General features: G+C 34.7%; 1 non-coding gene across 1 annotated transcript; it reads left to right on the top strand.

The window, feature by feature from the left end:
- Positions 1 to 6438: 6438 nt before the first annotated feature.
- On the top strand, positions 6439 to 6545 carry LOC121226073 (small nucleolar RNA R71). The gene has a single exon (XR_005923970.1). It is a non-coding gene; the product is annotated as a small nucleolar RNA R71 (small nucleolar RNA).
- The last annotated feature ends 6615 nt before the right edge of the window (positions 6546 to 13160 follow it).

Genomic DNA, 13160 nt, shown 5'->3' with positions numbered 1-13160 from the left:
AGCTTCAATTTCAGTTTTATTTGTTGACTCTTCAGTTTCTGGCTCAATTGGTTCCTTTTGCTCGCCTTGGTTCAGCTTATGCACTCTCTCTACTAACCTTTCAAGATCATGACTTGTGATGCACCCTTGGACATATTGCCCCTTCAGATTTGCTTGTGTTTTAACACGAGCCATTAAGTAAAGTGAAGTGATTAATGATGGGATATAAGCACTTCCTGCCTTCTTTTTAGCACAATCGTGAATTTCCTTGAGGATAATTTTCCCAACATTAATGGACTTTTTTTTTTCAAAATTCCATTTAACAAGAGCATTCGTTCCATCTAGATGGTGGAACTATGTGAGATAGGCATAAAACTGTAGCCAAAAAAATAAAACCATACCTTTGCTACTGGTTTTAAATATTCTCTTTGACAAGAATGGCTTCTATACTTTCTTATAATCCATTGGGATCCCAGATTTTTCACAACATCAAGTGCTTGTTGAAGAAAACTTTAATTGATATTGTTCATCATAGGGCAGTACTCATCTTCCTCAACATCAGGTAAATTAAACAAATCATTGATGGACTTAGAACTAAGAGATACCTTTTTCTTTCGAAGATGATTTCAGTAGCATCTTGTGTAGTCAAACTAGCATAGAATTCTCAAACTAGTTCATCATCGAGAAGTGAACGAGCATCACAGAATCGTTCCCACTTGAGAGCATTGATTATCTTTCTAATCGGCACAGGGACAACCATCACATCATTGCTCTTCAGGTTAAACCCCTTTTCCGGCATCATAGGTTGATGCTTGAAAATTGAATCAAATCGCTCTTTCACTTCTTCATCGATCAAAGTCAGGTTTTCAGAAGTAGTTTTTGATGATCTAGTTCTTTTGCGAGACATGGTATTTTCCCAAAAATTCGGAAAAGTTTCTGCTTGCAGAGGCAAAAGAGAAATCGACAAAAGAAGGTGGAACTTTCTTCGGTAAACCTTGCGACGGCGAAGGAGTTGCGACGATGGCGACAATGTGTGGCAGCAATAGTGGTATGTGACGGAGATAACGATTGCGTGCGGCAACGATGTTGATGCTTTGACAATTCTCTTGTGGCGGCACTAGGTAGTGTTGGCCAAAGAAAAGAAAAGGGCTTGAGATTCCTTTTGGGATTTGAGGCTAGCGGCACAAAAAGAGAGATTTTAAGGAATTTTAGGGTGTAAGTAAATTACTTTGAGGGATATGAAAAATTAGTAGAATGAAGAGGGGTTTATATAGGGAAAAGTTAGGGCAACATGTAGCAAAAATTTAGCTAAATTAAAGTTACTTGGGCGATAAGTAATGGGTGTGACGGCAAGGGTTAAAATTTTCCCTCCTTTTTGATATATTGAGCCTTAAACTCAGACTATATCTCACTCAAAAAACTTATTAGTACTTGGGCTAAATTTGACCCCCTTTATTAACATAAAAATTTAAAATTTAACAAAATAATTTAAACTAGAAAAACATTTTAAAACCTAATTAGAAGATTTATTCTTAACAAATTACATTAAATTAATTCCCAAGAAGGGTTGGAGGGGTCACAGCGGTCCCGCTTAAGTTCCAATTTCCTTAGACAGAATTAATTAAATGTACTTAATTTAAGAAAATAAATTCTAATTATTTATTTACAAGACAAGTTTATGAAAAATCAAGGGTCTGTTAATTTGAACGAAGCTTCAACTCGCTCAACTTCACCATCCCAATAGTGTTTGAGACGTTGACCATTAACTTTAAATGTACCTCAGTAATTTTCGTACAATTCAATAGCTCCATAAGGATAAACTCGGTGGATGGTATAAGGTCCTTTCCATCGGGATTTCAACTTCCCAAGAAATAACTTCAGCCTTGAATTAAACAACAACACCTTCTAACCTTTTTTAAACTCGTGAGGTTGTATATGACTATCATGCCATCTCTTTGATCTTTCTTTACACATTTTGGCATTCTCATAGGAAAACAACCTCAGCTCTTCCAACTCATCAAGTTGTAACATCCTTCCCTCACCGGCTTACTTAAGATCAAAATTTAATTACTTCAAAGCCCAGTGAGCTTTATTCTCCAATTCTAATGGCAAATGACATGCCTTTCCAAAGACTAACCAATAAGGAGTCATTCCTAACGGAGTCTTGAATGTTGTTTGATAGGCCCATAATGCATCATCGAGCCTTCGAGACCAATCTTTTCTGTTAGGGCATACTACCTTTTTAAGGATACCTTTGATTTCACGGTTCACTCTTTCTACTTGTCCATTAGACTAGGGTGACAGGCAATAACAATCTTGTGCTTCACATCATATTTATCAAGCAACCACTTAAGCTATTTGTTCACAAAATGAGAACCTTCACCACTAATAATAGCTCTTGGTGTCCCAAATCATATAAACACATGCTTATGTAAGAATCACATGACTACCTTAGCATCATTTGTAGGGTATGCTTCAGCTTCAACCCATTTGGATACATAGTCCACAACAACTAAGATGTATTTGTTCCCATATGAAGAAGGAAATGGGCCTAAGAAGTCAATGCCCCATACGTCGAACAATTCAATCTCCAAAATGTTTTTCAAGGGCATCTCATTCCTCCTTGATATATTTTCAGTTCTTTGGCACATATCACAGTTCTTTACATAAGTGTAAGCATCTTTAAATAGTGTAGGCCAAAAGAAACCTACTTGCAAAATCTTTACTGTAGTACGTGAACCACCAAAGTGTCCCCCACTTGGAGATGAATGGCAATGATATAAGATCTCAGTAATCTCACTTTTAGCTACACACTTTCGGATTTTATTATCTGCACACTGTTTAAACAAAATGGATCCTCCCAAAAATAATGTCGACTATCATGAAGGAATTTCTTTCTTTGTTGGTATGTCATTTCTCGAGGAATTATTCCACTTGCAAGATAATTGGAAAAATAAGCAAACCAGGGTATTTCATGAATTTGACTTACCGCAAACAAGTGCTCATCTGGGAAATTCTCGTTGACAGGCACATCAAACTAGGTTACCTTATCTTGCTCTAACCTCGACAGATGATCAGCTACTTGATTTATGACACCTTAGAGTAAAAGTATCCAATGAATTAGCCTTGGTTTTGCATCTTTCGTCATGAGCAAGTATTTAATGGTCGTATGGTCAGTAAATACTGTAACTTTGGTACCTATAAGATATTAATGAAATTTGTCAAAAGTAAAAACTATAGCAAGTAGTTCCTTTTCTGCTACCGTATAATTGAGTTGGGCTCCCGTCAAGGTTCTACTTGCATAGTAAATGGGGTGGAATACTTTATTTCTTCTTTGACCCATCACAACTCCAACAACATAACCACTTGTATCTCACATCAACTCAAAAGGTGAGTTTCAATTAGGTGTAACGATTATTGAGGCTGTAATTAACCGATTCTTTATATCTTCAAAAGCTTCCAAACATGCTTTGTTGAAATTCAACACCATATCTTTCTCTAACAACAAACACAATGGCTTAGAAATTTTTGAGAAATCCTTGATAAACCTTCGGTAAAAATCGGCATGGCCTAAGAAACTTCTGACTCCTTTCACATTAATTGGGGTCGATAATCTTTCAATTACATCCACCTTTGCTTTTTCAACTTCAATTCCTTTCTTTGAGATCTTGTGACCCAAGATAATTCCTTCATAGACCATAAAATGGCATTTTTCCCAATTAAAAACAAGATTCGTCTCTTCACATCTCTTCAGTACCTTAGCTAAATTACTCAACTAGATATCATAAGTGTTACCAAAAATTGAAAAATCATCCATGAAAACCTTGACAAAATTTTCAACCATATTAGTAAATATTACCATCATGCATCATTGAAAAGTTACAGGTGCAATGCATAAACCAAAAGGCATTCGCCTAAAAGTAAACATACCATACAGACAAGTAAAGTTTGTTTTATGTGGGTCCTTCGGGGCTACAACTATTTGGTATATCCCGAATAGCCATCTAAAAAACAATAGAATTCATTACCTGCCAGTCGATCTAACATCTGATCCATAAAAGGCAATGAAAAATGGTTCTTCCGAGTGGCTTTGTTCAGCTTTTTGTAATCAATACAGATTCTCCAACCGGTAACAGTACTCGTTAGAATTAACTCATTTTGCTTATTTTCAACAATCATGATTCCACCTTTCTTCGGCAGACACTGCACCGAAGTTACCCACAAACTATCTGAAATAAGATAGATGATTCCTGCATCTAACCATTTAATCACTTCCTTTCTCACAACTTCTTTCATAATAGGATTGAGCTTCCTTTGCCCATCAATTAGAGCTCTTTCACCTTCTTCTAAAATGATTTTATGCATGCAAAATGAAGGGCTTATACCTCGAATATCAGCTATGCTCCAACCAATTGCTTTCTTAAATTTCTTTATAACAGTAATTAATCGCTCCTCTTGATCTTTTTTCGGTTTCGCTGAAATAATCATAGGCAAAGTAGAACAATCACCTAAATACACGTATTTGAAATGGGAAGAAAGTACCTTTAGTTTGAGTTTAGGTGGTTCTTCGATTGATAACTTGGGTTGCACAAATTCTCTAACTTCCAACTCCAACGGTTCAAACCGTGTGGATTAAATATAATTTCTCGAATTGGCTTTCATCAAAGCCATATTTTCTTCACCTTCTTCATCCTCCAAAGGGTCAAGATTTAAAGCTTTCTCCAATAGATCTTCTTCAAAGTTGATTTCTAAAGAAACCAAGGTTTTTATCTCTTCCATAACTGAACACTCCTCTACCGGATCGAGAAATTTCATTGCTTTAAGAATGTTAAAGGTTACCTGATCGTCTTGAACTCGCATGGTGTCTTCACCTTTCTGCACATCAATTATCGTTCTTCCCGTGGCTAGGAAAGGTCTCCCAAGGATAATTGGTACTTCCTTATCTGCTTCAAAATCTAAAATAATGAAATCAGCAAGAAAAATAATTTATCGACTCTTACCAAAACATCCTCGATCTTTCCTTCGGGTTATGCTAAAGATCGATCTGCTAGCTAAAGCGTCACAGTTGTAGGTCTTACTTCACCTATTCCTAACACCTTGAAAATAGACTTAGGCATTAAGTTGATAGTCGCTCCTAAGTCACACAAAGCTTTACCACAGTAAGATTCACTAATGTTACAGGGTATAATAAAGCTTCCTAGGTCTTTCAATTTTGGTGGCAATATGTTTTGCAGAACACACTACACTCCTTTGTCAAGGCAACAATCTCAAACACACTCAGTCATTTTTTCTTAGACAGTATATCCTTCATAAACTTCAATTTGGAATTTGTTCTAAAGCCTCCACCAACGAAATATTGATATGTAACTGCTTCAGAACATCCAAAAACTTCTTGAATTGCACGTCTTGTTTCTGTTTGTGTTCCTGCAATATTCACGGATATGGAGGTAATGGAACTTTCGGTTGAATCGGACAACTTTTCTGAGTTGGTAAATCTGCATCCAAAGAAGATGTTAAAATATTTTAATTCACTAAGTCAGGGTTTACCTTGCCATACTTTGCGGATTCTAATTCCTTTGGTGTAGGAACTTCAACAGCTGGTTGACTTTCCTCCTTTTTAACATGCTCATCATTCACATCAATCAATCGGGGTTCTAGAGTCTTTCCACTTCCCAATGCCACTGCCTTGATATGTTCTTTACCCAAATTTCTTGGATTCTCAGTATCGCTCAGCAAGGTTCCTTGCGGTCTATTACAAAGCTCCATAGCTAACTGACCCTTTTTGTTTATCAAATTTTTCAGTGTTGCTACTTGGCTTTGGATCAAAGCGTCATTATTTGCCATGTACACTTTTAACAAGTTCTCCAAAATGTTTGATGCCTCAGCTTGAGTTGGTTCTGGAGCTTGCTAATTAAACCCTTGAGATTGGTTGGGTCTTTGCTGTAATAAGTTATTGTTTGGTCCATTTCCTTGGTTGCTACAAGAAAAGTTAGGATGATTACGCCATGAAGGATTGTAGAAGCTGGACTAGGCTCCTTGTCCACTCCTATTTTATAATGGTTACCCACATAGTACATTGACTCGGGATTTGATGGACAATTCTTAAAAGAATGACCTTCCCCATAATACACACAAGAAACTACTTCAAACGAACTTGGTGGCTGAGCTGCAAAATTATTAATACTATTAGTGGCTAACTGTTTTAACATAGAGGAAATAGACGATACTTGAGCCGATAACGAAGTGAGAGAGTCAACTTCATGAACTCAGGCTACTCGTCTTCCTGAAGCTGTTAAATTTGTTAGCCATTGATAGTTATTACTCGCGATCCTCTCGATGATCTCATAAGCCTCATTATAAGACTTAGAAAAAATTACACCATTCGCAGAAGCATCTACCATCAATCTTGTATGTGCATTGAGACCATTATAGAATGTATCTAGCTAGATACAATGAGGAATCCCATGATGAGGACATTTACGATGTAACTCCTTGAATCGCTCCTAAGCCTCATACAAAGACTCCTCATCCAGTTGTTGGAAAGTTATGATCTCGTTCCTCAACTTAGTGTTTTTGCTAGGTGGGAAATACTTAACCAAAAATCTCTCTGCTAATTCTTGCCATGTAGATATGGAACATGGTGGCAATGAATTGAGCCATGCTCATGCTCGATCTCGCAACGAGTCTAGAAACAACTTCAACCTCAATACGTCTTCAGTCACATCGGCTATCTTGAATGAATCACTCACCTCCATAAATAATCGAAAGTGGGGATGTGAATCTTCTGTGGGCATACCACTAAATTGGCCCACCGTTTGTAGCATTTGAAACATCACAGATTTCAATTCAAACTGGGTTGCCTCAATATCTAGCCTTCTAATTCTTGAGTTTAACTTGCTAAAAAGTGGCACAACATATTGTCTGATGCATCGATTCCTAACATCAGCAATGAAGATGAGATTTCATACATAATTGGCTTTATTACCTTGGTCTTGATTTTGATTTCCAAGGTCCATCTCGACTTGTCTTTGAGCTATTCGTTCATGTCTTCTTTGTCTGAAAGTTCACTCAATTTCAGGGTCTAGAGGGAGTAAATCGATAATTCAATCTATGCTCATAAACACCTGAGAAGGAAATCAAAAAACTTAAAAAGAATAAGTTAGTAATGTTAGAAATAAATCAAATTGAAAATAAATAATTTCACGAAAAAAATGACTATAGCAACAGCTGACAATACCAAGCAACGGCACCAAAAACTTGTAACGCCCGGTTTGTGCAAGTGTACACAGTCGTTATCAAGTAATAAGTAAGTATCGAGTTATCGTCTCTACAGGGATTGTATTTGTGCTAAGTCACTTAATTTGTAAAATTATATTAACAATTCAAAAAATAAAAACAAAATATAGTTGAGAAGTAGTATAAACTAGATGCAATGATCCCTAATGTAAATTATCCTAATATGCAGACTATATGAATGAAATAGATTTTAGCAAAATTTAACATAATTTGCAAAAATTATAACATAAATAAACTAGGACAGTTACTTTAATTAAACTTAATTTATTATCATCATGCTTAATAATATTTGGAAAAACATTCCATAGCAACTCTATCTTTCATGAGTTTGGAAACCAAATTATGTCCTTTAGGAATCTTTTACTTAGTAAATACATATTTTACTGAGCCTTAATTACTAAGGGTTTCTTAGCATTCGTGTGAGGTAACAGGGATGTGTTAGGTTTGAAACAATTTAATCACACAAATCTAAAAACTATGTAGATAACAGAGCCTAGTTAGGGTTGTTATGCAACCTACAATTTAATCGGGTTAGGATCTAAATTGAGCATGCACATTTCAATTATGCGTCCATTAGCCGTCGTCTGGTTAGGATCGCTCAGCTAATTCAGGTGCATTTCAATCACGTATGAACGAAATACAGACTTGATTTTCATTAAAAACATGATCGATTAAGGCACAAACATTACAAGCATGAATCACATAAATATTATTTAATCAAAATAATCATCGCAGCTTAAATAAAATATAAGCTCTGATTGTTGTAAACAAGAAAATAGAACTCATAGAAAACATCTTTGAATTAAATTAAAGAAAAGAAAGATTCAACCCAATTCAGTGTGGCTGTCACCCAAGACTCTGACTGACGAGGCTCTTTCACTTCTTTATGTTGCTCTTTTGCTGATGGTTCTCCAAGGTGACCAACCAAGGACTTTTTAAGAGGCTAATTTCATAAAATCCTTATGCAAGGATGATGATAGGCATGAGAGCTAAGAGAGTTGAGAGAGAGGATGAGAGATGAGAGATGAGAGGGATGAGGGATGAGGGATGAGGGCTAAGGAATGATTGAAAAAGTGAGAAATGAGCTCTTATTTACAGGTGAGGCAAGGGAGTTAGTTTACTAAAATTAGGAGTGTCCATCCTTTGAAACCTCCTCCAAGAGTGGCCGGCCATGAATTGAGGAAATGTGGCTGATTTTTCCTTCATTTTCAGTCAATTTGAATGCCACAACAACTCAGGACTAAGACTCAGTCTCCAGCAAATCTTTAGGTAAATCTTTGATTTCTTTAACTCCTCAAGGGCCTTATGTAATTAAACCAAAAATTGGTTTATAATCATCCATGTGCAGCCAAAAACTGGGTTGACTTGGTCCCCACTTTGGACAGTTTTGCTATTAGAAGAAAACTCTCAGACCTATCAAAAATAGCAGATAGTTTAGATGACCAAATGAATTAATTTAACCACTTTAATTAATAATTTTACTTTATTAATTAAACCCAATTTTATCAATGAAATATTTAAAATGAATTATTAGAAAATAACACTATATTTTATTATTTAATTTAATCATGCATGGCCCACTTCATAGCTTAAAAATATAATATGCTTAAATTAATATAAAATAAGCCATTTTATGCATGAAAACTATATAATAAAACATAAAATCACATTTTAATAATTTCTATGTCCTAATTTCATATTTTCACATATTTCATTAATTTATTAAACAATTACTTGGTTTTAACGACAATTTTAAGTAATAAGGTGATGAATTATATAGGAAAAATCCTATGTATTTTTCCGTTTACAGTTGCTTTATTCTATGGTAAAACATTATATCCAAACATATGAGATTCTGTTATAAATTTATTATGAGGATTGTGTTTCTAGGGAATCGTAATAATCATGAACAATAGCTTTTTGGAATAGGTGGTAAGTTGCAATTGGGTGTCGCATGATTTTAAAATGATGCGTTTTGAGAGATAAGTCTATATATTCTCTAGGTTTTTTTCTTTGAAATTACTTTACTTTTCTTTTTTTAAAATTTTGCAACTATTGTTAGAGATTTACTAGTCTGTATTGATTTTTTGGAAAAATTTCTATAGTTTTTTGGAGTTCTTTCGTTTCAATTTGTTTCATAATTCTTGTTTTATGCTATTATTGCAGCTAGTTTGACCATTTTGTTAAAATTTTACTAATAAATGGCTAGGGGAAATGAATGATTTGGTAAAACTTAGGGAAAAGGTGGCGATTATTTAGGTCGTGTTCCGTTGAGATCGATGGTGAAAAATAAAAAAAATCCACAACAAAATCTAAAAAATTTGTTAACATGAGATCCTAAAGGGGGGAGTTGAGCCTGTTGTTAGTCTCAACTATCCATGTTCAACAATCCATCAGGAGATGAAAATTTGCTACTATGTCATGGTTTGCTCGCTAAACATCATGAATATGAGTTTAGTATCCTGGAAGGGTCACATTATCTATGTGAAATTTTTAGCCTTGATTTTACTAGTGGATGCTCAGGTTCTACTAGAAACACGAAAATATATAGAATTTTTCATTCCTTTTGTAACTTAAATTCATGCAGTTTCGTAGTAATTCTTGTCAAAAAATCTAATATAATTATAAAATAATTAAATTATACTTAAATTATTAAAATATTTAATTTTAATTAATTTTATAATAAATTTTCATATATTTTCAATAGATTTGCACAAAAGGTGAAAATTGGCTCGACAGACACTGCTAGAAGCAAAAAACGGTGAAGCGATTTTTTAAGTATCGAGGCAAATTTTCAGCCTAAGACGACCCAAATTATGAATATTAAGATATAATATATTTAATTTTAATTTTTACCAAATTTATTTTTGGTTAAATAATTATTATTAATTATATTATGAAAGTAGGCCCAGTTGTGCTAATACGAGAGACTGATCCAACCTAGCAATCGGGCTGCCCAAAAGCATCCAAAATTCTAAACCAATCAGCTAAAAATAGCTGATTTATTGATTTTCAAATCAGCCCTTGAAGTCTCCTTGAAATTGCATTCAAACCCCTCTACTTTCTATGCTTTTAAAGATTCACCCAAGCTAAATTTAACAAGTTTGAAACATTCAAACTTGCCACATGTGTGGCAGGCCAAGGGGGTATATGGCTGCTGATTTTTTGATACTTTTAGCAGCCAATCCCACCTATAAATACCCCATTCCCTTCTTCATTCATCACACCTTTCATTCCACACATCTCTCTCATTTTCACTCTCTTTCTCTCTTCTAAACCTCTCTTTGTTTCCCATTTTTCCCTTCCATTCCCTTGAAAATTTCTCTCTTGGAAAAGATCCATTCAACCACCTTGGGTAGCAGCATTAAAGTGCTTGTAGAAGCCTCAATTCAACAAGAACGAGCGAAGAAGGAGGAGCAAAGCAAACTAGTCAAACTTCGGAGAAACACCAAATTTGATTCTAGATTCCTATCCTTTAACTTACATTGTTGTTGTTATGAACATTTCTATGCATATTTATTATTTTTTATTCTAAATTTAATTAACATGGCTTAAATTTAATTCTTGTTAGGTTGACTGCATTTCATCAACTTAAGTTATTAAAATCATGTTTGTGTTGTTATATGTCTTGATAAATTGTTTGATCAAGTAAAATCATGATTATGTTATACTTGCATTACAATTGTAAGGTAACTCATGAATTAATTATTAATCATATTGAAATTATAATTAATTGACACAATACTTAATTAGTGCATGTTAATCTTCTAAGGTAGTTGAGGGTTAAATTAGTGACGGTATTAAATGGTACATTAGCCTTGCATAACTTGCAAGATTATTGTGATTAAATTGTTTCAATGTAGGTATATATTTTTACTTCACTTAATCATTTACTTGCTTATTAAAATTGATTAATTGTTTGAATTGACATAGTAATATGTTCAAGAGATTAGTTAATTTTGTAAGTCTGTATGTGCTATACTTAACAAATTACCAAGTTCCCGTGAATTTATCCGTAACAACATAAATATTGTTTTAGTAATATTAAGTTAAGAAATGTAATTGATCTAACACAATTATGTCATATTGATTAAACTTGTTTTTCAGAAATCGTGCATTGAAATTTTTACCTTTTTAAATTTTCTTAGTTAATTTACTTAGTTAAAATCTAGCTACTTAGTTAAAATCTAGTTTTCTTAAACACTTATTCAAAACAAAACTTTTTCCCATCACCAAAGTATTTGATTTACATTTCATACATATTTTTCTTTCACAGTCCCTGTGGGTATGATAACTTGTCATTTACTTGTCACTTTATTACTTGTTGTGATTGTGTACACTTGCACATTTCAATTGTACCACCTACGTTTTGCTATTTCTTTTTTAAGCGAGTTTCACCCTTTCATTCAGATTTCATTCAAGATGTTTTGTATGAGTTACACATGGAACTGATTTAGTTAACGGATCTTTCCTGGTGGATACTTGTTAGTTTTATTATGATGGCTCGTAAGAATAAATATATCTTTCTGATTGATTATTTCGATACATGTTTTTCTTGAAGGAGTTGAAAGAGGACGAATTTACTGGGTTATTGAAATTCAGTCCTCGAAACATCCACCCCCGAACAATGAACTTATTCTATGTTGGGAAAGTGACAATGTTAGTTGATTACAACAAGTATATCCTTGTAGATTTGAAGTTTAGAAGGAGATTCACTTTTCCTATCGAATGTACGCATCCTTCCACTTAGATTTTCTATTAACGTCCACACTTACGGGATATTCGTAATGGTTCTCATCATTTCAAGATGATGAACCAAGAGGAGTCACTGGTGGTCCCCCTTAAGATAACTTTGAAAAGTGTTTACAAGTATTGTCTTGAGGAGAGGGGTGTTAGTGGGTACACTACCCAAGATATAGTTGACGATTTTGAAATAATGAAACCGTGCCTCTAGTTTCTTATGCTTTTCCTTTTCATGCAAGGTCTACATTAGCCAAATGTCTTCGGGGAGTGACTTTGGGACTTATCTATTATATCACCATATTGTTCTACCTTTCTTTATGTGCATAAAATGTGCCACCGGGCACCAACCCAATCATTCCTTAGCTTCAAGATGATTGCCACATAGTTTCCTTAGAGACTTTTTCTTCAAGTGATGGTGAGTCCGGTAATAACCATTTTTATGGTGGTTTTATTGACATTTCTGTTTGGTTTTTCAAAATTAACCCTTGTATTGGCTACATGGTGCATGAGATGTTTCTTTGTCTAGTTCCAAGAGGTCAAGGGAAAATGGAATGAATTTAGGTTGAAGCGAATGGAAGAAGATATTTTCGGAAGGAGGACCTTTGTAAAGTCTATCGGGGTAGTGATCCATGATCTTACTGGCTTTGACCATACTCATCACCATCTGGTCGCTTTGAGTGGACATTCTCATCTTGCTCATACGGTTCCCCTCAGATTGCTGCTACTAGATCTTGGTTCCAGCTTGAAGTCTAAGGGTTGTTGGTGCACAATCAAAAAGCTAAGGTACTTAATTGAAAGACCCTTCTCATACTTCCTCAAACCATGCACTTGTGAGATATGTATCTTTGAGGTGAGAGGGAGCAATGGCAGAAATAAAAGGAAGAGTATTTCGTGTAGATCCATGAGTGAGATAGAAAGATTCGTCAATTGGAGGCACAACTTAACGCTGCCGCCGAAAAGTTGGAGAGGTGAACTCAATCCTTGAAGGAGGAGAGAGTTTTTTGAAAGGAGAAAATAGAGAAATGGGTGGAAACCAAAAAAGCCATGGATATAGTGGAAGCAATTGTCTCTATTATTGTTGTATAAGGCATGGTTGCTACTATACAAGTGGCTTTATGTCCACTGAACCTTGTTGGGCTAAA

This window comes from Gossypium hirsutum, chromosome D13 (genome assembly GCF_007990345.1).
Source record: "Gossypium hirsutum isolate 1008001.06 chromosome D13, Gossypium_hirsutum_v2.1, whole genome shotgun sequence".
NCBI lineage: Eukaryota > Viridiplantae > Streptophyta > Magnoliopsida > Malvales > Malvaceae > Gossypium > Gossypium hirsutum.
The sequence above is the reverse complement of the archived record's forward strand: the minus strand, read 5'-3'. Positions and strand labels throughout refer to the sequence as shown.